The 25,882-nt window shown below is 44.5% G+C and overlaps 1 pseudogene; it reads right to left on the reverse strand.

Moving 5' to 3' along the window:
- Positions 1–3,956: 3,956 nt before the first annotated feature.
- On the reverse strand, positions 3,957–4,074 carry LOC124621054 (annotated as a pseudogene).
- Between the last annotated feature and the right edge of the window lie 21,808 nt (positions 4,075–25,882).

Raw genomic sequence — 25,882 nt, forward strand, 5'->3', positions numbered from 1 at the left:
ATCGAATGACCAGATTGACGTACAAATTTGCAGTCAGGCTGCGTGGGATAACAACGAGAGAGCACCTTGTGTTATACAAAATCGCAAACCAGACCACAGCTAGCTAAAGCTGGAAATATGTTCTGCCGAAATTTTTTCAAACTACCTAATATTGTTCAGAAAGGATAGATTAAATGCAGTTGGTGGTGTGGTATCTATTGTTGTCAGAAGCAGTTTACCTTGTACTGAAACTGAAATAGGTAGTTCCTGTGAAATAGTATGGGTAGAGGTTATACTTGAGAGTCTGACTAAACTATTAATTGGATCGTTTTACCGACGCCTCCCCCCCCCCTCCTCCGACTCAGAAGATATAGCTGCTGAACAGTTCAAAGAGAACTTCAGTCTCATTTCAAATAGGTACCCCACTCATACAATCACAGTCGGTGGTGACTTCAATCTACTCTCGATATGCTCGAAAAATTATACGTTTAAGGCCGGTGGCAGGCATTAAACGTCATCCGAAATTGTACTGAATACTTTCTTAGAAAATTATTTTGAGCAATTTGTTCATGAGCCCACTGGAAGCGTAAATGTTTGCGAAAGCATACTTGACCTCTTACCAACTAATAGTCCTGGACAAATAGGGAGCGTCATGACGGATTACAGGGATTAGCGGCCGCAGGGCAGTTGATGCTTGGCTCAATACCGTAACACCTACGACCATCAAAAAGAAACGCAAAGTACATCTATTTAAAAAAGCTGATAGAAATGCTCTTATCGCCTCTTTCAGAGACAGTCTCCACTCCTTCCGATCTGATCATGTAAGCGTAGAAAAGATAGTATCTACAGCAGTTAAGGGTATATACCATATAAATTAGTAAGTGATGGTACTGATCCCCCATTTTACACAAAACGGGTCAGCTCGCTGTTGCAGAGGCAACGAAAAAAGCATGCCAAACTTAAAAGAACGCAAAATCCCCAAGATTGGCAAAGTTTTGCAGAAATTCGAAATATAGCTCGTGATTCAATGCAAGATGCTTTTCATAATTTCCACAACGAAACTCTGTCTCGGATTCTGGCAGAGAACCCAAAGAGATTCTGGTCATACATAAAGCACCCCAGTGTCAAGACGCAATCAGTACCTTCGGTGCGCGATAACAACGGTGAAGTCACTGATGACAGTGCCTCTAAAGCAGAGTTATTAAACACGGTTCTCCGAAACTCATTCACCAAAGAAGACGAAGTAAATATTCCTGAACTACAATGAGGAACAACTGCCAAGATGGGGAACATAGAAGCAGCTTAAATCACTTAATAAAGGCAAGGCCTCCTGTCCAGACTGTATACCAGTCAGATTCCTTTCAGAGTATGCTGATACAATTGTTCCATATTTAGCAATTATATACAACCGCTCGCTCATAGAAAGATCCGTACCTTAAGACTGGAAAATTACTCAAGTGACATCTATACCTAAAAAGGGAAATCACAGGCCCATTTCACTAACGTTGATTTGCACTAGGATCTTGGAACATATATTGTGTTCGAACGTTATAAAATACCTCGAAGAAAACTGTTTATTGACACACTGTCAGCAAGGATTCAGAAAATATCGTTCTTGTGAAACACAACTAGCTCTTTATATTCATAAAGTAATAAGTGCTATCGACAGGGGATGTCAAATTGAATCCATATTTTTACATTGCCAGAAGGCTTTCGATACCGTTCCTCACAATCGTCTTCTAACCAAACTGCGTACCTCAGTTGTGCGACTCGATTCGTGATTTCCTGTCAGAAAGGTCACAATTTGCAGTATTAGACGGAGAGTCATCGAGTAAATCAGAAGTAATATCCGGCGTTCCCCAAGGAATTATTATGGGCCCTCTACTGTTTCCGACCTATATTGACGATATAGGAGACAATCTAAGTTGCCCTCTTAGATTATTTGCAGATGAAGCTGTCATTTACGGTCTTGCAAAGTCATCAGATGACCAAAACGAACTGCAAAGTTATTTAAATGAGATATCTGTATTGTGCGAAAAGTGGCAATTAACACTGGATAAAGAAAACTGTGAAGTTATTCATATGAGTACTAAAAGAAATCCGTTAAATTTCGATTACGCGATAAGTCACACAGATCTGAAGGCTGCAAATTCAACTAAATACTTTGGTATTACAACAACAACAACTAACCTAAATTGGAGTGCTATCTCAGCTCAAATTGCTGCTGCAGACGCAGTACGATACGCCAGAGGCCTACTCCTAACATGGTGGTCTTCCCCCTCGCTAGCGCCAAGTAGCCGTCCGAAGTCCGGTCTTTTTGTGATCGTACATTCTCGTGACAACCGCTGCCAACAATCACGTACAGTGGCTACATTCCTGCCAAGTGTTTCTGTAGTATCGCAGAGGAATACCTACTTTCTTGTAGCCCTATTAGACAACCTCCTTCAAACACAGTGAGATGCTAACAAAGGTGTCTTTGTCGCCTTAGAGGCATTCTTGACTAGAATCAGCTCACCACGTCCAATCCCAAAGGTAACTAACGTTCCGATCGTTAAAGTGTTTATTTAAAGCAAAGCTGATTTACATCCCCATAGTGGCACTTCTAACGCCACTCGTAAGTGATTAGCTCGAAATGTGATTAGACGTCATCTTTCAGATGTAGAAACAAGCCTACCAACTTCGTTTCTTAACATTTTCAGTTACGCTACCACTGAACTGTCAAAGACGACATTTACTCTGTATTTGCACTCATTCTTGATGTGAAACATCATTTTAGTTTTGTTAGGTACTTTGAGCTACTTGACCACCGGGCTGGGGGGTGGGGGAGGGGGGGGGCACTTAAAGTTAGATGGTAGCTTCGTAAGCTGGTAGCCTTTTAACCAAATAAATGAGCACTGAAGAACGTCCACAGCTTTTCATTTATAATTTATGCACTAGGAATTAGGACAGCATAACAGATGATGTGGATCCATCTTCTGTTTAGCTTAACAGCCGTCTCTACATATTCCAAAATCCCTTGAACAATTGCTGCCAAACGAAGATGGTGATGGTACGCATCCCTGTCTTCTTTCTCATTAAATCTGCATGGAGCTGACACTCCTTTACATGAGTTTTACATTCTCCGTTTATTCTCAGTATAAGATTCTGGTACATCGGATGTCCATTTGATCCATTACCGGGTACTCTGAGAAGCTGTACGGACATAAGGTGACACGGCTGTGCTACGTGCCCCTTTCCACTTATCAGAGGCAGAGTTGCACCCGAGCGCTTGCAGTGGGCGCCCGTTACCAGGACGACGGCAGCCAAACAAACAGCAAGGGATAAAAAATGCAGCAGGTGTGGGAGGAGCAGGCGGAGCAGAAAGCGGCGCCGTCTCGCGCCACCGCCCCCGCAGTGGCCGGCAAGTGGCTGCTCGGTCCTGCGTTACCGCCGCCTCTGGCTGCTACCCACTCCCTCTGCACCGCTCCGCTGAGCACGACGAAGAAACACTCGTCTGGCTGTGGAAATAATTCCCACTCAAGTCGAAAGCAGACGCTCAACCTTAATCATTTCATTTGGCAGGATTGGTCGAATGTGTTGAACTTCCACGTGGCAGTGCCGTGCATTGCGACGAGGTGGGTATATCCTGGTGTTCGCGAGTCCCGCTGTGTCGGCGAGGTACGGTCCGCAACTGTCTACATCTATTCCGTACTATTCTTGGTCGAGCGAACATTGTACCAATATTAGCGACTTTTTGTCCTTGTAAAATTATCGTATTAACCATACTTAACTCCGTCCGAACAGGCCATGAAAGCCTAACAGTACCGATCGGCCGCCGTGTCATCCTCAGCCCGTATGCGTCATTCGATGCGGTTATAGAGGGACATGTGGTCAGCACACCGCTCTTCCGGCTGTATGCCAGTTTACGAGACCGAAGCCGCTACTTCTGAATCAAGTAGCTCCTCAGTTTGCCTCACAATGGCTGAGTGCACCCCGCTTGCCAACAGCGCTCGGCAGACCGGATGGTCACCCGTCCAAGTGCTAGCCCAGCCCGATAGCACTTAACTTCGGTGATCTGACGGGAACCGGTGTTACCACTGCGGCAAAGCCGTTGGCAAAATTACCGTACTAAACCATTTAATCGCAACAGGCGAGATTCTAAATGGTTGTATACGGTGCAGCCAAATGAAAACGAGACAGATGGAAACGAATTAAGTAATCTGTTTATAATTTCAAAAATAATCACCATAAATGATAATACATTTATCCCACTGAGAGACAAGACGGTCAATGCCCACACAGAAAAACGTTTGCAGTGGCCTAGGGAGCAATGATTGTACGCAGGCGTGCAACTCTTCATCCAAAGCAAATCGATGGCCACCAATGTCTTTCCTCAGGGCCAAAAAACACGGAAATCGCACGTACTGTATGGAGAGCTTCCCACTGAAACTTCTCCAGCGTTGTCGACATAAACTTGGCAACGTGTGCGACAGCAATTATACAACACTCTTACTGAAAAGAAAAGACGCACCATGAACGAATTATCCGAATGGGGTGGAAATCTGTAGATTTGATGTTCATTTACAGACAAATGATTGCAGGAAAACTGGACGATTTATTCAAAAGAAAGAAATTCACAAACTGAGCAAATAAGTAAAGCGTTGGTTCAATTTCTGGCCCTTATGCGAGCAGTTATTCGGATTGGCATTGATTAATAGATGTCCACCTGACGGATACAGTACCAAATTCTGACCAAATGGCGCTTTAGACAATCACAATCCCGAGCTGGTTTGAGGGTTCTGTCCATAATACTCCACCTGTTCTGAAATGGGGAGAGATCCTCCAAGCTGGCCGGAGTGGCAGAGCGGTTCTAGGCGCTACAGTCTGGAACCGCGCGACCGCTACGTTCGCAGGTTCGAATCCTGCCTGGGGCATGGATGTGTGTGATGTCTTTAGGTTAGTTAGGTTTAAGTAGTTATAAGTTCTAGGGGACTGATGACCTCAGTAGTTAAGTCCCATAGTGGTCAGAGCCATTTGAACCGTTTTTTTTTAGATCCTGCAACCTTGTTGGTGAAGTTATGGTTTGGCAGGGACGAAGACAAGCAATAGGAACTCTCGCCATGTGGGGCGGGCATTATCTTGCTGAAATGTAAGCGCAGGATGGCTTGACACGAAGGACAACGAAACGTTGCGTAGAATATCGTGGGACGTACGGCTGTGCTTGAAGGGTGCTGTGAATGACCACCAAAGGGACTGTGAAATGAATCACTCCAGGTTGTCGGGCCATATGGCTGTCGACACTCAGGCTGGTATCCTACCATTGTTTGGGGGATACCCAGACACGTCTTCGGCCTGGAATCTCATTGGATGGAGTAGAGTTTTCTTCAGTGACGAGCTCCACTTCGGAGTGAGCCCCGATGACTTGAAAAGACGTATCTGGATGATGATGATGTTTGGTTTGTGAGGCACTCAACTGCGCAGTTATCAGCGCACATACAAATTCCCAAACTTAGTCCAATCACGCCACTTTCATCAATAATGATGAAATGATGAGGACAATACAAACACCCAGTCATCTCGAGGCAGGTGAAAATCCCAGACCCGGGACCTCGTCCTCGGGAAGCGAGAACGCGACCGCGAGACCACGAGCTGCGGACACGTGTCTGGAGACGCCCCAGACAATGGTGAGACACCAGCCTGACTCTCGATCACCATACGGCCTGACAACCAGGAGTGATGGTCTGTGGTGCTACTTCTTCTGTTCACAGCAGGGCCCCTTTGGTTGTCATCCGAAGCATCCTTACAGCACAGCGATGCGTCGTCGATATTCTAGGCCCCGTTTTATTGCCCTTCATCGCAAGGCGTCCTGGACTTACATCTCAGCAAGATAATGCCCGTCAGTACCCGGCGATAGTTTCTACTCGTTGTCTTCAACTTGTCAAATCCCACCTTGGCCCAAATGGTCGACGGATCTCTCACCAATTGAAAACGTTTGGAGTATTGTGGTCAAGGCTATTCATCTGGATAAAATTTGGCATGGCACCCGTCAGGAGGACATCTATCAACTAATGCCAATCCAAAGAGCTGCTTGCATTAGGGCCAGAGATGGACCAACGCGTTACTGACTTGCTCAGTTTCTGAAGCTCTTTCTCTTCAATAAATTTTTTTTTTTTTTTTTTTTTTTTTTTTTTTTTTTTTTTTTTTTGAAACTGTAATCACTTATTTGACTGCATATGTACATCACACCTAACAATTTCCGCCGCATTCCGCTGATTTCTTCGTGGAACTTCGTTTTCTTTTTATCATAGATTACATAAAAGATTTATTTCGTTTCTTAAATTGCTGCAACCCGCAAGAGTGATATGTCCTGCTCATAGCGGGACACACCTAGACGCGTAAAAACACCGCGACTGCATCACGTTCAGAAAAAGAAAAAAACAGACCGCCTTGAACTACTAGCGCGAGGACGTTCATATTTACAGGACGTGTGCATTAGTGTGTTCTGCAGAAAAGATTATCATTTCACTCACCTCTGTTCAGCATACATCTTCTTGCCGAGTAGAAACAGGGTCCACCATGGGCCCTGATAACCTGTTCCATGCGTGTTGGCATCGACAAGACTAAGATGCGAATGGCGTCTTGTGGCGTAGTCGTCCCTGCTTCATTCCATCTGGTTCCAAACTTCATCTGTGATGGTTGACATTGGCTCACAGAGCTCCGCCCGTCGGTTTGCCGTATCCCACACATTTTCGATTTGCGACAAATCTGGTGATCCGGCGGGCCAAGAAGGCACGTGTTTGTTCAACAACACGTGGGTGTCCATAGCCTTTCTGAAAAATGGCGTCTGGGTTGTTCTGCAGAAAGGTTGTGGCCATTGGTCGCAGAAAGTCATTCACGTAGCTCACACGGATCGCAGTGCCCTGGACACGCACCAACTGTGATCTGTGGTTGTCCCCAATAGCACCCCACACCATAAGACCTTAAGTTTGCGGCGAATGTCTTGTGCGAATGAAGTCGTTTTGATTCCACTCCCACTGTCTGGAACGAATCGAAATGCGGCCACCATTTTCAGACAAACAGAACAGACGATGAGACGAGGCAGAAACAGGAAGATTGTTTACGGTTACGTAAAGCTATGCATGAGGCTATAACGTTAGCAGAAGCAAACAGTACAGTTTTGTCGGAAGTACACGAGCTTTTCGCTGTGATTTTGGACAACAAAGAATTACCATGCTATAGGAGAGTAAGATAATTTCTGCAGCAGGCCTGTGAGTCATAAAAAGCTGTCATGAAACGAAGGAAAGAATTTCAGTGTAAAATGTAATAGTAACCTGCTAGACGTATCATATAAAGGAGTAGATAATACTGAGAGCAGTAAACCATGTTGCAACAGTAAAGTGTTTCACTTCAAGTTGATACTGGAATTATCACTGCAAATCTAGAGGAATTTCGAATCGATGCTGCCTTATTTTCTAAAGATTGTCTCGGGGATGCTGTTAATCTCGTATCTCCTTCTAGCTGTAGGTGAGGACTGTGCACCAAGCAACCACTGTGCTCTTTGGCATTAGGATTTTAAATCTAACCTCAATATCAGCTGTGGCAGAATGCAACTGGTCGCCTCATGCTCGGAACAGAACAAAAACACGAACCAGATTGCCTTCAGTCGGACTGGAACCACAGATATAATCCCGATAGAGCAGACCTACAGATCCTACAGAACATACGCTATGTGAACAAAAGCATCTGGACACCCCTAAAAACATATGTTTCACATATTAGGTGCATTGTGCTGTCACCTACTGCCAGGTACTCCATATTAGCGACCTCAGTAGTCATTAGACATGGTGAGAGAGCAGAATGGGGCGCTCCGTGGAACAAATGGACTTCGAACGTGGTCAGGTGATTGGGTGTCACTTACATCCTAAAAATCAATAGGTCCAATTTTTAGATGGGATGGGGCCCCTCCAGGCCCGTACCAACATGGTGACCAAACCAAAAGTTCTACTGTCTCCTCCGTCAACATGTTATTTATCTAGTAAATGGATCACAGGATGCTGGGCTGTGATGTTATCCGTGCGTCTGGGTAAGACTACGCATTAACACGGTCAATCAGGTGATAGATAGTGGACGAAACGCGAGTGAGGGTAGAGATTTGAAGAGCAGAGGGAAAAAAGTGCCAAGGGTCGTGCCGTGGGAAAAAAACCTCTGCGACAGTGGGATGGGTAGTAAGAGCAGTAGTGGCTTACTAGCTGCGATAGTTCATGCAAGGTTGGATTTGTTAGTATGGGTATCATGCATCATTACCGTGGCAAGCGATGGCGATGTATCCCAGTTGCTGCAGCCGCTACATTCCTGGAACAATCAACATCGTTATACAGTAGTGGGAGATCGGCCATAGATCATCTCACTGTGTGGGGGATGTGTGGAGCTTGTCTTCATGCAGTGTACGGTAGGGCTTCACTGCGTGGTGCCAGTTATTCGGCAGTGTATTCCAGCTGGATATCCAGTAATGGTGTCTGATTAACAGGGGCTCACTTGTACCGTTGTGTTTGCGTGTGCTTGGCCATAGATGTTAGGTCCTTACAAGTATGTCTTTTGGTCTTTTATGTTTCCATCTATGGTTGTGGTCCACTGTTTCCGATGTGATAGTGAAGTGTAAATGCATGTACAGCACAAAAGTGTAGAGGTCGACCTCGTCTATTGACTGGCAGAGACCGCCGACAGTTGAAGAGGGTCGTAATGTGTAATAGACAGACATCTATCCAGACCATCACACAGGAATTTCAAACTGCATCAGGATCCACCGTAAGTACTACGATCGTTAGACTTGGATTTCATGGTCGAGCGGCTGCTCATAAGTCACACATCACGCCGGCAAATGCCAAACGACGCGTTGCTTGGTATAAGGAGCGTAAACATTGGACCATGGAACAGTGGAAAAACGTTGTGTTGAGTGACGAATAACGGTACACAATGTGGTGATTCGATGGCAGGGTGTGGGTATGGGGAATGCCCGGTGAACGCCATCTGTCAGCGTGTGCAGTGTCAACAGTAAAATTCAGGGGGGGGGGGGGGGGGAGGGTGTTATGGTATGATCTTGTTTTTCATGGAGGGGGCTTGCACCCGTTGTTATTTTCCGTGGCACTATCGCAGCACAGGCCTGCATTGATGTTTTAAGCACCTTCTTGCTTCCCACTGTTTAAGAGCAATTCGGGAATGGCGATTGCATCTTTAAACACGATCGAGCACCTGTTCATAATGCACGGCCTGTAGCGAAGTGGTTACACGACAATAACATCCCTGTAATGGACTGGCCTGCACAGAATCTTGACCTGAATCCTATAGAACACCTTTGGGATATTTTGGAACGCCGACTTTGCGCCAGGCCTCACTGACCGACATCGATACCTCTTTCCCAGTTCAGCACTCCATGAAGAATGGGTTGCCATTCCCGAAGAAACCTTCCAGCACCTGACGGAACGTATGAGTGCGAGAGTGGAAGCTACCATCAAGACTAGGGGTGAGGCAACACCATATTGAATTCCAGCATTTCCGATGGAGGGCACCACGAACTTGTAAGTCATTTTCAGCCAAGTGTCCGGATACATTTGCTCACATACTGTACCTTTATGTCATCGTATGAGGACTCAATGTAATGGGCATCTGTATGTTGCAAACTGAGTCAATAACTTTTTGAATTAACACTGGGCAGAAACAGTCGCAACAGCAGGATGGAGTTGTGCAACATAAACCAAAATTGATAGGCGTGTTTGTACATATGAGAGATTATGTCTGTGGAGCTAGTTGGTTTGCTTTAAATACACGCTGTAACTGTCGTCAGAGTTAGTTACCTTTGAGATTGCGCGTGGTGCGTTGATGTTACTGAAGAATTCCTTTAAGGTGACAAAGACACCATTAGCAACACTAGACTATGTTTTAAGGAGGTCACGTAGTAGGGCAACAAGAAGGTGGGTGCTGCTTCTGGAATACTGTAGAAAAACTTGGCAAGAATGTAGCCACTGTACATGATTTCTTGCAGCGGTTGTCACAAGAATGTATGGTCGTAAGCAGAGCGGGCTCAGGACTGACACATGCTTCTGCCAAGAGCGAAGACCATTGTGTTTAGGATATGGCTCTGGCGTATCATGCCTGCCGCATCCGCAGCATCAATTCGAGCACCAGTTGGCAGCAAAGTGATACAACGAACTGTTCCAAACTGGTTACTTCAAATACTGCTCCAAGCCAGTCGCCCAGTAGTGTGCATTTTACTGACCCCAAATCCATGCCATTTGCGACTTCAGTGGTATCCACCGAGATCTCATTGGAGGGCTGGATGGAGGTCTGTTACGTTTTCTGATGAAATCTGGTTCTGCCTAAGACCCTGTGATGGTCATGTGTTAATTAAAACAAGGCTCGTTGAGGGCCTTCAACCAGCCTGTCTTCGTGTTAGACATACTGAACCTAATAACACAAGGAGCACTCTCGTCACTGTCCCATGCATCCTGAGAGCAAATTAGTACATCAGTCTGGTGATTCGACCTGTCATGCTGCCATTCATGAGCAGAGTTCCAGGGGGTGTTTTCCAACAGGATAAAGCTCGCTCACATACCGCTGTTGTAACCCAACATGCTCTACGGACTGTCGACATATAGCCTCGACCTGCTCGATCACCAGATCTGTGTCCAATCGAGCAATTTTGGGACATTATCGGATAACTACAGCATTATCAACAAACAGCATTAACCATCCATGTATTCACCGACCAAGTGTAATATACCTTTTTTGCTGTAATTGTATTTTCTAGTCCAGCTGTACAATAACTGTTGCTTGGAATAAGGAAAACAAACAATATAAAAACCATTTCTGGATTTAAGTTAAATACAGTGCACAATGTCTGTAAATTGTGAGCTTGAAATGTAGAACATAAGCTTCAGGAATTCGGTGTGTCTGATATTGTACCATTAAAACACGTTATTAAATGGTTTTAAAACAAATTTTTGTTGTTATCTCATGGAATTGGGTGTACTGCCGGTGGTCTATGTCTTCCCAACACAATATTTCCACGTCGTAGCTCGAAACCTATGAATCTCAAATACAAACATCATGGTCAACTTTGATGTTGTGTCTCTGTTCACGAAGGTACCTATTCTGGACACACTCAATTTAATCATTTAGAGATTTGATGGAGGTCTGCTGGACATTTTAAAACATATTTCCTGTGTGGAGTCTAATTTTATGAACAGACTCAAGTAGTCGTGAAGGGTAGCCCCATATCTCTGGCTATGATGCGCGAAAATCGGCAAAACATCTGAACTGTCTTCTCAAGCCCAGGGTGTTGAACAGCAATTCTAGATAAATATGAACCTTGCCCTATAATGCAGCTAATATTAGGTGCAATTAGAAATGCTGCTGTCACGTAACTAGAATGCATAAATTAATAAAAGTTAAAGGTTGCGGTCTATTCTAGAAAGACAAAACAGCTACTCCGTTTTTCATTCTACATATAACTTATCAACTGTGCTTTCAGGGGTCAAGTGATACAATAATGTTCAAGAAAATACACTCCTGGAAATTGAAATAAGAACACCGTGAATTCATTGTCCCAGGAAGGGGAAACTTTATTGACACATTCCTGGGGTCAGATACATCACATGTTCACACTGACAGAACCACAGGCACATAGACACAGGCAACAGAGCATGCACAATGTCGGCACTAGTACAGTGTATATCCACCTTTCGCAGCAATGCAGGCTGCTATTCTCCCATGGAGACGATCGTAGAGATGCTGGACGTAGTCCTGTGGAACGGCTTGCCATGCAATTTCCACCTGGCGCCTCAGTTGGACCAGCGTTCGTGCTGGACGTGCAGGCCGCGTGAGACGACGCTTCATCCAGTCCCAAACATGCTCAATGGGGGACAGATCCGGAGATCTTGCTGGCCAGGGTAGTTGACTTACACCTTCTAGAGCACGTTGGGTGGCACGGGATACATGCGGACGTGCATTGTCCTGTTGGAACAGCAAGTTCCCTTGCCGGTCTAGGAATGGTAGAACGATGGGTTCGATGACGGTTTGGATGTGCCGTGCACTATTCAGTGTCCCCTCGACGATCACCAGTGGTGTACGGCCAGTGTAGGAGATCGCTCCCCACACCATGATGCCGGGTGTTGGCCCTGTGTGCCTCGGTCGTATGCAGTCCTGATTGTGGCGCTCACCTGCACGGCGCCAAACACGCATACGACCATCATTGGCACCAAGGCAGAAGCGACTCTCATCGCTGAAGACGACACGTCTCCATTCGTCCCTCTATTCACGCCTGTCGCGACACCACTGGAGGCGGGCTGCACGATGTTGGGGCGTGAGCGGAAGACGGCCTAACGATGTGCGGGACCGTAGCCCAGCTTCATGGAGACGGTTGCGAATGGTCCTCGCTGATACCCCTGGAGCAACAGTGTCCCTAATTTGCTGGGAAGTGGCGGTGCGGTCCCCTACGGCACTGCGTAGGATCCTACGGTCTTGGCGTGCATCCGTGCGTCGCTGCGGTCCGGTCCCAGGTCGACGGGCACGTGCACCTTCCGCCGACCACTGGCGACAACATCGATGTACTGTGGAGACCTCACGCCCCACGTGTTGAGCAATTCGGCGGTACGTCCACCCGGCCTCCCGCATGCCCACTATACGACCTCGCTCAAAGTCCGTCAACTGCACATACGGTTCACGTCCACGCTGTCGCGGCATGCTACCAGTGTTAAAGACTGCGATGGAGCTCCGTATGCCACGGCAAACTGGCTGACACTGACGGCGGCGGTGCGCAAATGCTTGTACAGCCCTCTCGCAGTGTCCGGAGCAAGTATGGTGTCAATGTGTTCTTTTTTCCATTTCCAGGAGTGTATTTAACTCTTGGACATATTTAACTGGCGATTGTTAAAATCGTTATCTGTACATATGAAGTACTTTATCACAGGAAAGAATGATTAAAAATCTTCATCAGCTAACTTACACCTATGAAGGCACAGCTGGCCAATGCACTGAGTTGATGAAGAATAATTTTACATTTTAAACCAATGAAAAACTCTCATGTACTCAATGTGAGGTTAGGTTAGAATCCTAGATTTTGAGATTTTCTCTGCCTCGTGATGACTGGGTGTTGTGTGATGTCCTTAGGTTAGTTAGGTTTAAGTAGTTCTAAGTTCTAGGGGACTGATGACCATAGATGTTAAGTCCCATAGTGCTCAGAGCCATTTGAACCTAGCTTTTGATATTCAGTGGTCAAAGCGTACACAAGTTGGAATGAGCTCAACATTGATTGTGGCCTAGTGTGCGATGGTACTTTACCAAACGGGATCTGCAACGATGTTGTCTCCCTGCTGGATTTGAAACGCAAATTCTCTACTCTGGCCTTCACTGAATTCACTCTGTCTCAACTTTCCTGCATTCCTAGGAAGTTAATTTTCTCCTAGTCGAAATAATGGCTATTGCACACTCGATAAGGGTTGGAGTGACGTGCACAATTTCTTTACCCACAAAAAATTTCCGCAGTAACAATTAACTACCTCTTTGCTATCTGTCACCACGATAAGTGAAGCATATCGTCCACCCTTCGCAGGAGCAAAGCTCTCAACGCCCTCACTATTTTCCACAAACTTGTGCGAGATGAGACCAGAGGGAGATCTTAGAAAGTTTAGTTCTCAAGATGCTTTTACATTATGCGGATCTCCCCAATGTGTCGTGTCTGTGTCACCCAGTGTGACTTCAACCAATCGTCGTCTCGTTAGAGGTGAATTTTATTTTTCTTGCTGGGTCACCACCTAGCCCTGCTAAAGCCCTCCAGCCACTTACCCTCAGCCCCAGCCATATTTAACCTTAAAAGGAATAATGTATTGTTCTGGCCATTATCCCTTTCTGTGCTGAAGCTCGCTGTTCTCTTGTTAATTGGGATTTTCCAATGCCATTTACCATGTGCTCAGTTCGTCTCCAAATTGCATTTCACTTTAACTTTCTTATGCATGTCCCTGTCCTTATTTTGGTAGATATTGTTTTGTTAGTTTTCGGTACATGAGATTACAGCAGTTGCTTTTTGTTGATATAATATAATTATTATTTTCTGAGGATGACATACTATATCGTACTGTCGTATGGATCAAGCTCATGTAAGGTCCGTAAAATCCAGACGCCTTACATGGTAGTGGTCAATCAGTTTATGGAGAGAGTTGAGGACGAAGCACTTGTGACTGCTGCCTCCCAGCTGATCTGTTTCTTCAGATACGTTGATGACACATTCGTCATTTGGCCACATGGTTTGAAAAGACTTGACGAGTTCCTTGACCATCTGAACTCGAGACATCCCAACATTAAGTTCACAAAGGAACTAGAGAATGTTGTTCAACTTCCATTCTTGGATGTCCTAATGAAAAGAAAGACAGACAGCACATTAGACCACAGTGTGTATAGGAAAGCAAAACACACCGACTTACATGTACATCTATCACCATCCAGTGCAGAAGAACGGGGCACCTTCCGACACAGACTGCTTGCTAGCAGACAACAGGTACTCAAATAGGACATCCATAATGCGCTACGTCAAATCAGACGACCTGATTTAACGGGAGAAGAACAAGAAGAAGAGACCAGGAGAGTAGCCTTCCTACTGTATGCAGGCCTTTATTTGCTAAGATCAGCTGGATACTGAAAAAACACAAATTCTGAAATGTATTCTGCCCACCGAACAAGATCACTGACTTCCTTGGAACAGTCGAAGATGATCTGGGGGTAAGGACCCTGGAATCTACCGTATACCATGTGAAAGTGGTATGTCTTACATCAATCAAACCACCAGATCAGTTGAAATAAGATGTAAAGAACACCATGGACATATCAGACTACGGCAGGCCACTAAAACAGCCGTACCAGAACATTGCCTGGAACCTGGCTCAGACCCGCAGATTTTGGGATAACGTGATTACTGAATCTATCGAAATCAAGACGACAGAGAACCTGATTAATCGGAAAGCAGGATACGAGCTCAGTAGGGCATGGACTCTGGCTTTAGAATTACTAATGAAACAACGGAAGAAAGTTCTCCTTCACCAGTAACGACGCTCAGACAACGAGGGGTGTAGTTAATGGAATCGAATCTCTTATGGAGCACCACTCGGCCAGTGCCCCCTCGTGAGATAAATGTAACGCTCACGGACAAGAGAAGAGACAAAATGCCAACCACCTCAAACCTCAGGCACAACACGTCATAGGAGCAGAAACAGTACAGAACCCCAGACGGTGACCACCGCCACGAGAGGCTGTGCACAGACTGAATATGCAACTCCCACAGCAGTCTGACTCGGCAGGAAGCGTACTTTGTAGGGGCTTACCGAACCCACAAGGCCAGGAGAATGACAAGGGGCACGATAGAAAGCCGGAGCGGTCGCCAACAGCATAAGAGACGTCTGCAGCTTGTCTACTGTGTTGGGGACGTGCCTGGCGGGCGCATACCTAGTACGGAACGCCTTGGCACGCCGCCACCGGGGAAAACAACGGAAACGGGTGCGGACGGAAGACGCAACACCTAGAGATATAAAGCACCGCCAGAAACTGCTGCTAAGTGCGCGGACAGTGTAGGGAACACCAGATACCGCCCAGGACACGGTCAATTGGTCAACCTCTCTCAAGATACACCTGATGAAGACGCCGAGTCACGACGTCGAAATATTGTGTTGGGAAGACGAAAACCACGGACAATACACCCAATTCGACGAAATGACACCGATTGGTCGGGTAAGTCTAAGAAATTACAAATTTTTTGTGTAAGCCAGTCTGACCTAACCGGTTTAAACCACTGGCGCATCTCCAGTCGTACAGAGCGAAGGAGAAACGGGGCTTTGTCTCTCTCTGTTGTTAGTGTCTCAGTAAAACATATACTTTCTCACAAAAAAATTGAAAACCACTGTTGTTTGATCGTGCATGTTTTCCGCTATATAATCTTTCTCATTTGATTTTGAAGAAACCATCCAGTACAAAATTTGATTTTTTTCCTGTTTTGGTATTATAGTGTGACATCATATCTTGATAACTATCTGGTTTTAGTTTCCATACTGCTCATAGTTATTGTGGGGTAGAACATCGCGCACACTCTGAAAAGTTTTCAGAGGAAATTCAGTTACTGGCTAGTTTATGTTTAGTCCATTTTATGGTATACATTGCAGCATACAAAATTTAGCTACATATCGAAATTGCTTTTAACAGTGGCAGGAGAATCTTGCATCTTATCGTTACTGAGAAAATAAGTTAGTCATTGGAGATTGTCGGCGATGAAGTTGGCAGCTAGGTGCTACATGCGAGGCTACTGCCGCATGCTACGGCCTGTTATGTGGAGTGCAGATTTGTCGCGTCTTTCGTTTTCTCTCACGCTGCCGATACCAACCGAAGCTGCAAATGAAAAGCCTTACTGAACTGAAAGGCATCAGGACTCATCAGCTGATGATGCTCACTGGATGTTATTTCACCCTATGGTCTCTGATTTCAGGAAATTTTTGTGACAGGCGTAAAAGAAATTTGAAAGATAAACTCCTATTACTTCCTAATTAGAAGCTGGACGAAGCCGAGAAGGACCCATCGGGATTCTCCTTAACGTTATGGGTTTCTTCCATTTCTTCATACACAATGTGTGCTCCTGTGCGGTGTTCCCCACTCACTGCTACATCATCAATAGTCACTGATGTCTCTTCATTTCCAGCAACGTTTCTTCTAAGCACTTCTCAAACTGAATCGAATATTATTTAAACAGTTGCAGACATACTATCCTAGCTAATTAACTTGCAGTCATTATTTATAAACGTACTATTCTATGTGGTACCACACTAGGTGGTCTTAGTAAAGACAAACGTATCGTAGAAGCATTTTAACGCCATTCAAATGCACCAGGTTACCTTATTGTAATGGGTAGCTTCTCAGCAGGAGAAGTAGAAAGTCGGAAACTTCTGTCCTGCTTAGTCAAAGTAGCTGATACTACTTGCTCGAAAACGTAGAAACTATCGAAACTCATTCTGTACAATTCGTGGAATTTGTGTTCGCGTCTGGGGAGCTAACGAGAATCCATTGCTGAAGTACGATTTTTGTAGCACTGTGTGGATACATCAAGAATGTCCTTTCTATTTCAAAGTTTTAAATAACGATAGAGCCACAATAACGCCAGTAGCCAAAACAGAATCTCAGCCCATGGTAACTGCCACACATAATTCCCAGAAAATCAGTTGAGGTACAAAAAATTTTCGCTTTAACGCTCTTGCAGGGGAGCTATGTGCTGTGTCGTTCGAACAAGACACAGCCAGTGCAAAAGCACCGCAGGCGCTAAGATGTCAGCTGGTGCCACTGCCATAGAGACCCGCCACTTGCGCTAGTCGCATCACAGCCACAGGCGGCCCTGTGGATGAAGATATCGACTTTACCTCGGCCAATTGCCGGCCGAATGCAATCAGCCAATGACCGAACGACAACGGACATAAGCCTACTGGGAAGAGCAGCTCTCGCCCACTTGGTTGTAGATCATCGTCCAGGGCTGACTTAGACAGGGAACGTCGTTTAGTGAACTCTCAGAAGTGAATAGACAGTTGTTGTTAATTGCATTTGCTATGTACCGTGGAGTTTACCTACGATTATTTGTACTTAGCCACTGAGGGCCTGTTTTGTGTTATATTGCATGCAGTGCTGCAGACTTCATTATTCGTAAGTAAACATTTTTAACTAATTTTTGGACTTTTTACTAATTTGATGGAGTGTTGTAGAATCTTCGTTTTCCTATCCTGTCGCCTGACCCTGGGGCATGGCTGAGCAATAGTTACAGAGAGAAATTGTCTTAGCGGTGTACTGTATCAGAAGCCGTTTCACGAACTCTCAGACTCGGCCTACCTTAACAACAGTGGCAATTTAGCCTCCACACCAGTAGCGACGAGGCGTTTACAGAACTGGCGACGAGGGTTTACAAAACTATGAGCATCATAGCTGGGAACACAATCTTAACCAAACAACGCTACAAAGATATTGAAAGAGCAAGTGACACTTTGCAACACGTCAATCGAGCTAGCTGCAGATGTGATGTACCCTTGCTGGATCGACCGCGAGACAGATCGCACCTCACAAACTCAGATATGTAAATGGTGGTGTCGCGCAACGGATGGAACGATCTGAAAAGAATGGCTCTCGTAAGTAAGTGTTGGGTGTTTGCTCTTACAAAAAGCCGTAAAGATTTAAAAATTAAAAGCGAGTTTCATCTAATAACCGAATTAAAAGTCTTGGCCCAATCTAAACCCAATTTATTAAAACCATTGCTCGTGATCACATGCGTAATCAAGAAGGCAAGAATTACCCATTAACGTGGTCAATTAATTACTACGTGAAAGGAACTATCAATTTTGAACATTGCAGTGCACTTAAGTCGGCGGTAGACTGGTCTGGCAAAGTCTGCAAGGAACAAGTGGGTCAGGAGTGACCATCATATCAAGAGGTCATTTACAAAAATACGTGACCACAGACGGGTGTGCTGTGATTAGCCCGATAGCGCCAAAAAGTCGTATGAAATTCGCGTACAAAAGACACTTGTGGATAAGCCCTCGAACCTCCGATCTGTTGCTAAGTGACGGAACCTAACCAAATGAAGATGCAACGGAAAGAAAATTCGGATAACTGTTTTCTTTCGCGGTTTCCCTATGCTGCCAGATCATCAGTTGAGTGGAAGCATAGAGTCCTACATACGGCGAAGTTTCCTGCTAGTCTACAGTTATCAGCCGCCGTGTAGTCGGGTGGCCCTCAAAAACAACGTGCGACCTCCACTTCGTCTCCAAAATCAGGTCCGCTTTTCCGCGTCCCTAGGTACTGTGCGTCTGCTTTCGCGTCTTCACCCAGAGTGCCCCCTTCTGCTTCCTCTTTCTGTGTATGTGTCCAAAAGATTCACAGCAATAACTTTTATCCGTGCCCTACTCCCGGTGCAGTGAACGAAGAATACAATTTCTCGCTTTGTAACGCCAGCTCTTATCGGCCATGCACAAGCCTGAGCCTTCACACTACAGCACGTCGCGGCCAAGGTCTCCTCAGACGCAGTGTCCACAGCGTGTAAGTAGGCTGTTTAGGTTTTTATGTTGGTAACGCCACGTAGCGCTCTGTATGCAAATCACTGGGTGTGCTGAGTGCAGTCATAGTAGGCTGGTTGGCATTGTTGGAATATTCGGCACTGTAGTGTTGGGAAGTTGGATGTGGACAGCGCGTAGCGTTGCGCAGTTGGAGGTGAGCCGCCAGCAGTGGTGGATGTGGGGAGAGAGATGACAGAACTTTGAGAGCGGGCGATCTGGACGTGTGTCCATCAGAAAGAGTAAATTTGCAATATTGGATATCATGAACTGATATATATATATATATATATATATATATATATATATATATATATATATATATATGATGACTTTTGAACATTATTAAAGTAAATACATTGTTTGTTCTCTATCAAAATCTTTTATTTGATAACTATGCCTGTCAGTAGCTAGTGCCTTCAGTAGATAGAATCCTTTATTTAGCTGGCAGTATTGGTGCTCGGTGTATTGCAGTAGTTCGAGTAACGAAGATTGTTGTGAGGGAAGTGATTCATGAAAGGTATAGGTTATTGTTAGTCAGGGCCATTCTTTTGTAGGAATTATTGGAAGTCAGATTGCGTTGCGCTAAAAAAATATTGTGTGTCAGTTTAATGATGATCAGAATATGTAAAGAGAGAACTGTCTGAGTACGTTCAGTTCTGGTCAGCTGTTTGAGAATCAAATAACGTAAGAGGTTTAGCAGCGCAGTAATTCAATTTATAAATTTTTCTAAGGGGAGGTTTCAAGCGCATCTTTCCCAACAGTGTGGCACACCGCAGTGATTCGGCGTGCGGCAGCATGCTCTGGCGACCAGCTGCCTGAAGACTCAACGCAAATAAACCAGGAAAACAGTGAGACTGAGGCTACGGAGGCACCGCTCTTAAGGCGGGAAGGCAGAATGTACAGTGAACCCTAGCGGAGGTCATGCGGTGCCCCCTAGCGGGACGCTATAACGGTCCTTGCTAAGTCACAACATCAAAGAAACAGCAGAGGGAAGCCCTCGATCGATATCGATTTCCTAGCCAACAAACGGCTCTATGACATAAGGTTTATAATGTGAAATGGGAAAACACTCCTTGATCTAGTACATCGATAGAAACTTGTTGCCCAACCACAGGTTGTGGACGATGAAGGCAGTAATCTGTAGGCACGCTGCAATTCTGTACTCAGACGTCAGAGCTCTCCATTGAGAGAGTACAGAGCTCTGTAGTTCCGTCAATCCTCTCCAGCCAGAGGTGTTAACAAAAGCACAGCATGTCAGGGACAAGCGAGTTTTACGAAGTTTATCAGACTTGAAACGAAGTCTATAACAGGCAGTTAACGTGTCTGCATGCAGGAATTAATTAAAATATCCTTATTTAATTTAAAGACTTAATATAAGATTTTTCAAACTGAATACATTAAATTAGTTTAATTTTACAACTTAAAGTCATGCAATAAAAATATATCTACATCTACGTGATTACTCTGCTATTGACAAAATAGTGCCTGGCAGAGGGTTCAATGAACCACCTTCAAGCTGTCTTTCTACCACTCCACTCTCGAAGGGCTCGCGGGAAAAACGAGCACTTAAATTTTTCTGTGCGGACCCTGATTTCTCTTATTTTATCGCGATGATCATTTCTCCCTATGCAGGTGGGTGCCAACAGGATGTTTTCGCAATCTGAGGAGAAAACTGGTGATTGAAATATCACGAGAATATCCCGTTGCAACGAAAAACGCCTTTGTTTTATTGACTGCAACTCCAATTCACGTATTATGTCTGTGACACTATCTCCCCTATTTCACGATAACACAAAACGAGCTGCCCTTCTTTGTACTTTTTCGATGTCATCCGTCAGTTCCACCTGATGCGGATTCCATTAGGCACAACAATACTCCAGGAAAGAGCGAACAAGCGTGGTGTAAGCAGTCTCGTTAGTAGACCTGTTGCACCTTCTAAGTGTTCTGCAAGTGAATCGCAGTCTTTGGTCGGCTCTACCCACAATATTATCTACGTGATCGTTCCAATTTAGGGTATTTATAATTGTAATCCATAAGTATTTAGTAGAATTTACAGCCTCCAGAATTGCGTGACTTATCGCGTTTTCGAAATTTAGCAGGTTTTCTTTTAGTACTCATGTGAATAACTTCACATTTTTCTTTATTCAAGGTCAACTGTCACCTTTCGCACCATACAGACTCTTATATAAATCATTTTGCAATTCGTTTTGGTCATGTAATGACTTTACAAGACGGTAAATGGCAACATCGTCTGCAAAAATCGAAGACCGCTACTGAGATGTTCTCCTATGTCGTTAATATAGATCAGGAACAATAGAGGGCCTATAACTCTTCCTTGGGGAACGCCGGATATTACTTCTGTTTTACTCGATGAGTTTCCGTCTATTATTACGAACTGTGACCTTTCTGGCAGGAAATCACGAATCCAGTCGCACAACTGAGGCGACGTTCCATAGGCACGCGATTTGGTTAGAAGACGCTTATAAGAAACGGTGTCGAAATCCTTCTGGAAATCTAAAAATATGGAATCAATTTGACTTCCATCTCGATAGCACTCATTGCTTCATGAGTATTACAGCGCCATCTATCACAAAGCGAAGAAAGTGGTCCAACTAAAACATTCATATTTCTTTACGTACTACACGAATGTGTAATAAAAAATGGGGGTTCCTATTAAAAAAAACGCAGTTGATATCCGTTTGACCTATGGCAGCGCCATCTAGCAGGCCAACCATAGCGCCATCTGGTTTCACCATTCAAGCTAGACAAGTTTCGTTCATTTTAGTTTTTTCGTTTAAGGCTTATTTCGTGAGATATTAGCCCGGTCACGATCAATGGACCACCCTGTATACGAGTATATTAAATTTGTATCTGGATCGGACACGCCTTGTGGAAACACAATTTTTCTTCTTTTGCCCACAAATTACGGAATCATCAGTGGCTATTTCTTTATTTCCTATCTGTTGAATAGCAGGAAATTTGTTACAGTTGGGAAACACCTCTCAATGATTCAAAACTCCCTCTTGTTGTGGTAATTTTGTATACAGTGATAGTGAAAGTCTGAAAAGTTCAGTTGTTCGCTATGAAGGTGACAGGGAAACCATAAAAAGTAAGTGGAACAAATTGCACACACACACACACACACACACACACATACACACACACACACATACACACTGAATCTTCCACACTGATATTAATAATGTTTACTGTAACATTCCCAAGACACAAGTCGTAAATTTTCGAGATAAATAACTTTTCTACGTTAAGAATGTCGTGGTTGCAGATGACAAACTGTGAAAGAAAAACAACTGTAGAGCAATACATAGAGAAATACAAAGATCGCTACATTTGTTCATTTTTAAACTTGTGAATTCTTTACTAAAACTCAAATTTATACAGGATGTCCCAACAGAAATTATCAGTATTCAGGAATGTGAAGGAACGGTCATTTGAAGCAGAAAGCTTCATATGGACAAGTTCCCTATTCTGAATAGTTTCCAATAGAGAACATATTTAACATACGTGTGTTTCTCGGCTAGTGGCGTGTACGTTTGTGTCTTACCCACCTAACTTCTTCTAGCCCAATCTACCTCATTGCTTTCCACCCCTACTTGCTTGGGATGTCGTTATGCCATATGTACAGGCGTGAACCCAAAATTGGAGCCTGTGTGACCTTTGCAATTTCTCCTAAGTCACTGAAATTTTCTATTTTTCCAACACTGAATTGTTCAGCACAACTTCTTTCATTCTGTTAGTGAAGATTAGACCAGATTCAGTTTTTGTTCCATATACGCAAAAAATGAGATGATTCCCGTGAGTATTTAACATGTCAGAAAGTATAACTTTAAAACGTAAAACATTTGAATATAATAATTACTACCCTGATCATTTGTCCAGAGATTTTCGAAATAGATGAATACAATGCGGTAAACTGGAGCATCTAATATTTACAGAATCAATACGCTTTCAGAATGAAACATTGTTACGCACTATTAACAAATTTGTCATTCAAAAACTACCTCATGTTGACTGTTGTGACCAAGTGCTGTCAAAACTGAAATCTAACAGACATTTTTACTTAAGCTGGCTTAACAGTCTCTGTTAAGATATTCACCAATAAAGTCGAAAGAGTTGCCTATCAAATTATCTTTTAAACTCTGTTTAAACCGTGCTTTATCTGAAACCAAGTTTTTAATGGTTGCTGGCCATTTACTGAAAAAGTGTGTTCCTGAATATTGGACCCCTTTTTGGACCAAGGTAAGTGATTTTAGGTCTTTATGTAGATTGTTTTATTCCTAGTGTTGATACTATGTATTGAGCTATTGGTTGGAAATAAATATATATTACTTGCAACAAATTTCACTAAGCAATGAATATACTGAGAAGCAATGATTAGAGTACGAAGTTCCTTGAACAGGTTTCTACATGATGTTCTTGAATTTACATCACAAATGATTCTTATCACACGCTTTTGCACCCTAAATTTTTGCTCCGTTTGATGAGTTACCGCAGAATATGATCACGAATGACATAATAGAATGAAAGTAAGCGAAGTATGCAAGTTTTCTTTATATTTACTTTTCCGACATCTGACATCATTCTCACTGCAAATACAGACGTGTTTAGGCGCTTAAGCAATTCCGTGGTATGCTCTTCCCAACTGATTTTACTATCGAGTTGTAACCCCAGAAATTTAATACTGTCAATCTCTTCAATCAGCATGTATTCATTTGTTATACACATGCTGGAAGGAAATCTTACAGGTTCTGAACTGCATATAGTGGGTCTTCTAAAAGTTTAATGACACTGAAATAGCTTCAAATCATTTATTAATGTCAGTGAAAATTTGGTTAGCGGCTATTTCTAAATCTGTACGTGACTTGTTGCTTATTGCAATGTTTCTATGAATCAAACCAGTTTCATAAATAACAATGTACGATGGTTATTCGGAAAGTAAGGAACGATTGGTCGCGAAATGGAAATCACAGGGAAAATCGGATGAAGGTGTGTTGGGCAGTGTCTCTAATATGACCGTCGATCGCGTTACGTCGTTCTTTTTAGTTCTGAGCACGCAGGGAGTACATAAAGATACCTAGAGCAATAGTGTCTCTCCCTCCAAGTACGAGGGCCTGGTGAGAAATTTCGCCTGAAGCTGTGCAGCTAACATTACATAACTGTCTTGTGTTTTCTTCTTCAAGACAATTCTCAGCCTCTTTCTGCATGGGCAATGAAGATTCACCCGCATCGTTTTCAGTTGGAAATGTTTGATTAACCACAATACAGCCCGTAATTCTCTCCCTCTGAGTTTCATCTCTGCTCACATGAACCGCTTGCTATGAAGACAGCATTTTGGCACAGACAACGAGCTGTAGGCCAGCGTAGAGAATTGGCAGAAAGCATTGGCGGCTGCCTTCTATAACAAGGCTATTGGAAAGTAGGTACGACGCTACGACAAACGTCTATGTCGGATATGCGACTATGGAGATAACTAGCTGGAAGTTGTAGCTAACTGTTGCAAATAAAACAGTTTTGATTTTTAGTGTGGTTTCCATTTCGCGACCTATCGTTCCTTACTCTCCGAACAGTCCTGGTACATTAAATAAATGTTTTCTTTAGGAGAAACCACTCGGGACACGGCATATATCCATATGAAGTTTTTTGCTTCAAATGAGCATTTCTGTCACATCCCTGAATATTCACCATTACTCCTGGCATACCCTGTAGGTGTGTTGATAGTAAAGAGAAATTTTCCTGTGACCCATTAGCGGGAAAATAAAATAAAAAAAAAAAAAGAAACGGTGATAAAGCTGTAACTTCAGCAAAACATGTCTCGGTAAAACAAGGAAAATTATGTTTGCTCAATGCGGATCCCATCTAAAATTTATTTGCAAGAGAGCATGAACACAAGATGGATATACGTTAGAGGTTAGACTGTGCCCACGATCACAGTATGGGCGGGCTGTCCAATAGGTCTCTCCAGTGCAGCTTTAGTGCTGACCTGTGGCTACTTTCTGTGTTGCAGTCGGCAGAGAGCAACTTCGCCGCTGTCGCATCGTGCTGTGGCCGGCATGGCGGGTCTGCTGCAGACGCTGCGGCCGTGCGTGTGGGTGGCGCGGCTGCTGGGTGTGTTGCCCGCTGGCCGGGGGGCCGCCAGCCTCGTGCCAGCCTGCGTCCTCACGGCGCTCTCTGTGGCCAGCTTCCTGCTGGCGCCGGGAGTCATCTCCCACGTGGACACGAAGCATGCGCTGTCCGGTTCCATGTAAGTGGCGTCAGCGCCGGCTCCCCTCTGACTTGGACCGGGCGGCGCGCACAAAGCAGGCGGGTATGGCCGCGCGCAACAGGTGGTACCTGCCGGGAGTCACTCGTCTGACGTAACTTTACCGCTGGACAGTTGCTACGTCTGGATCACGGAGTCCCGGGTTCGATTGCCGGCCGGGTTGGGGATTTTCTCTCCCCGGGACTGCGTGTTTGTGTTGTCTTCATCTTTCCACCATCGTCCTCAACATTTGTCACAGTGGCTAGATTGGACTGTGAAAAAAATTGGAGTGTGAAAAGACTGGGACTTTGTACGGGCGCTGATGACCGCGCAGTTGAGTGACCCACAACCCAAAAATCACCGTCATCACCTTTGGGCAGTGCGATCGCAGGGGTTTCTCGGTATCACTCTGGCAGCGCAGCATGTACGACAACACATTAAGGCACCTTGCTCGGAAACGATAGGGAATTGTTGAAGTTATGATTGAAACACGACATCCGCAAAGGATACGGCTCCTCCAGCAATTTCCTTAACCGCTCCTCGAGTA

The sequence above is a fragment of the Schistocerca americana genome, chromosome 6 (genome assembly GCF_021461395.2).
Source record: "Schistocerca americana isolate TAMUIC-IGC-003095 chromosome 6, iqSchAmer2.1, whole genome shotgun sequence".
NCBI lineage: Eukaryota > Metazoa > Arthropoda > Insecta > Orthoptera > Acrididae > Schistocerca > Schistocerca americana.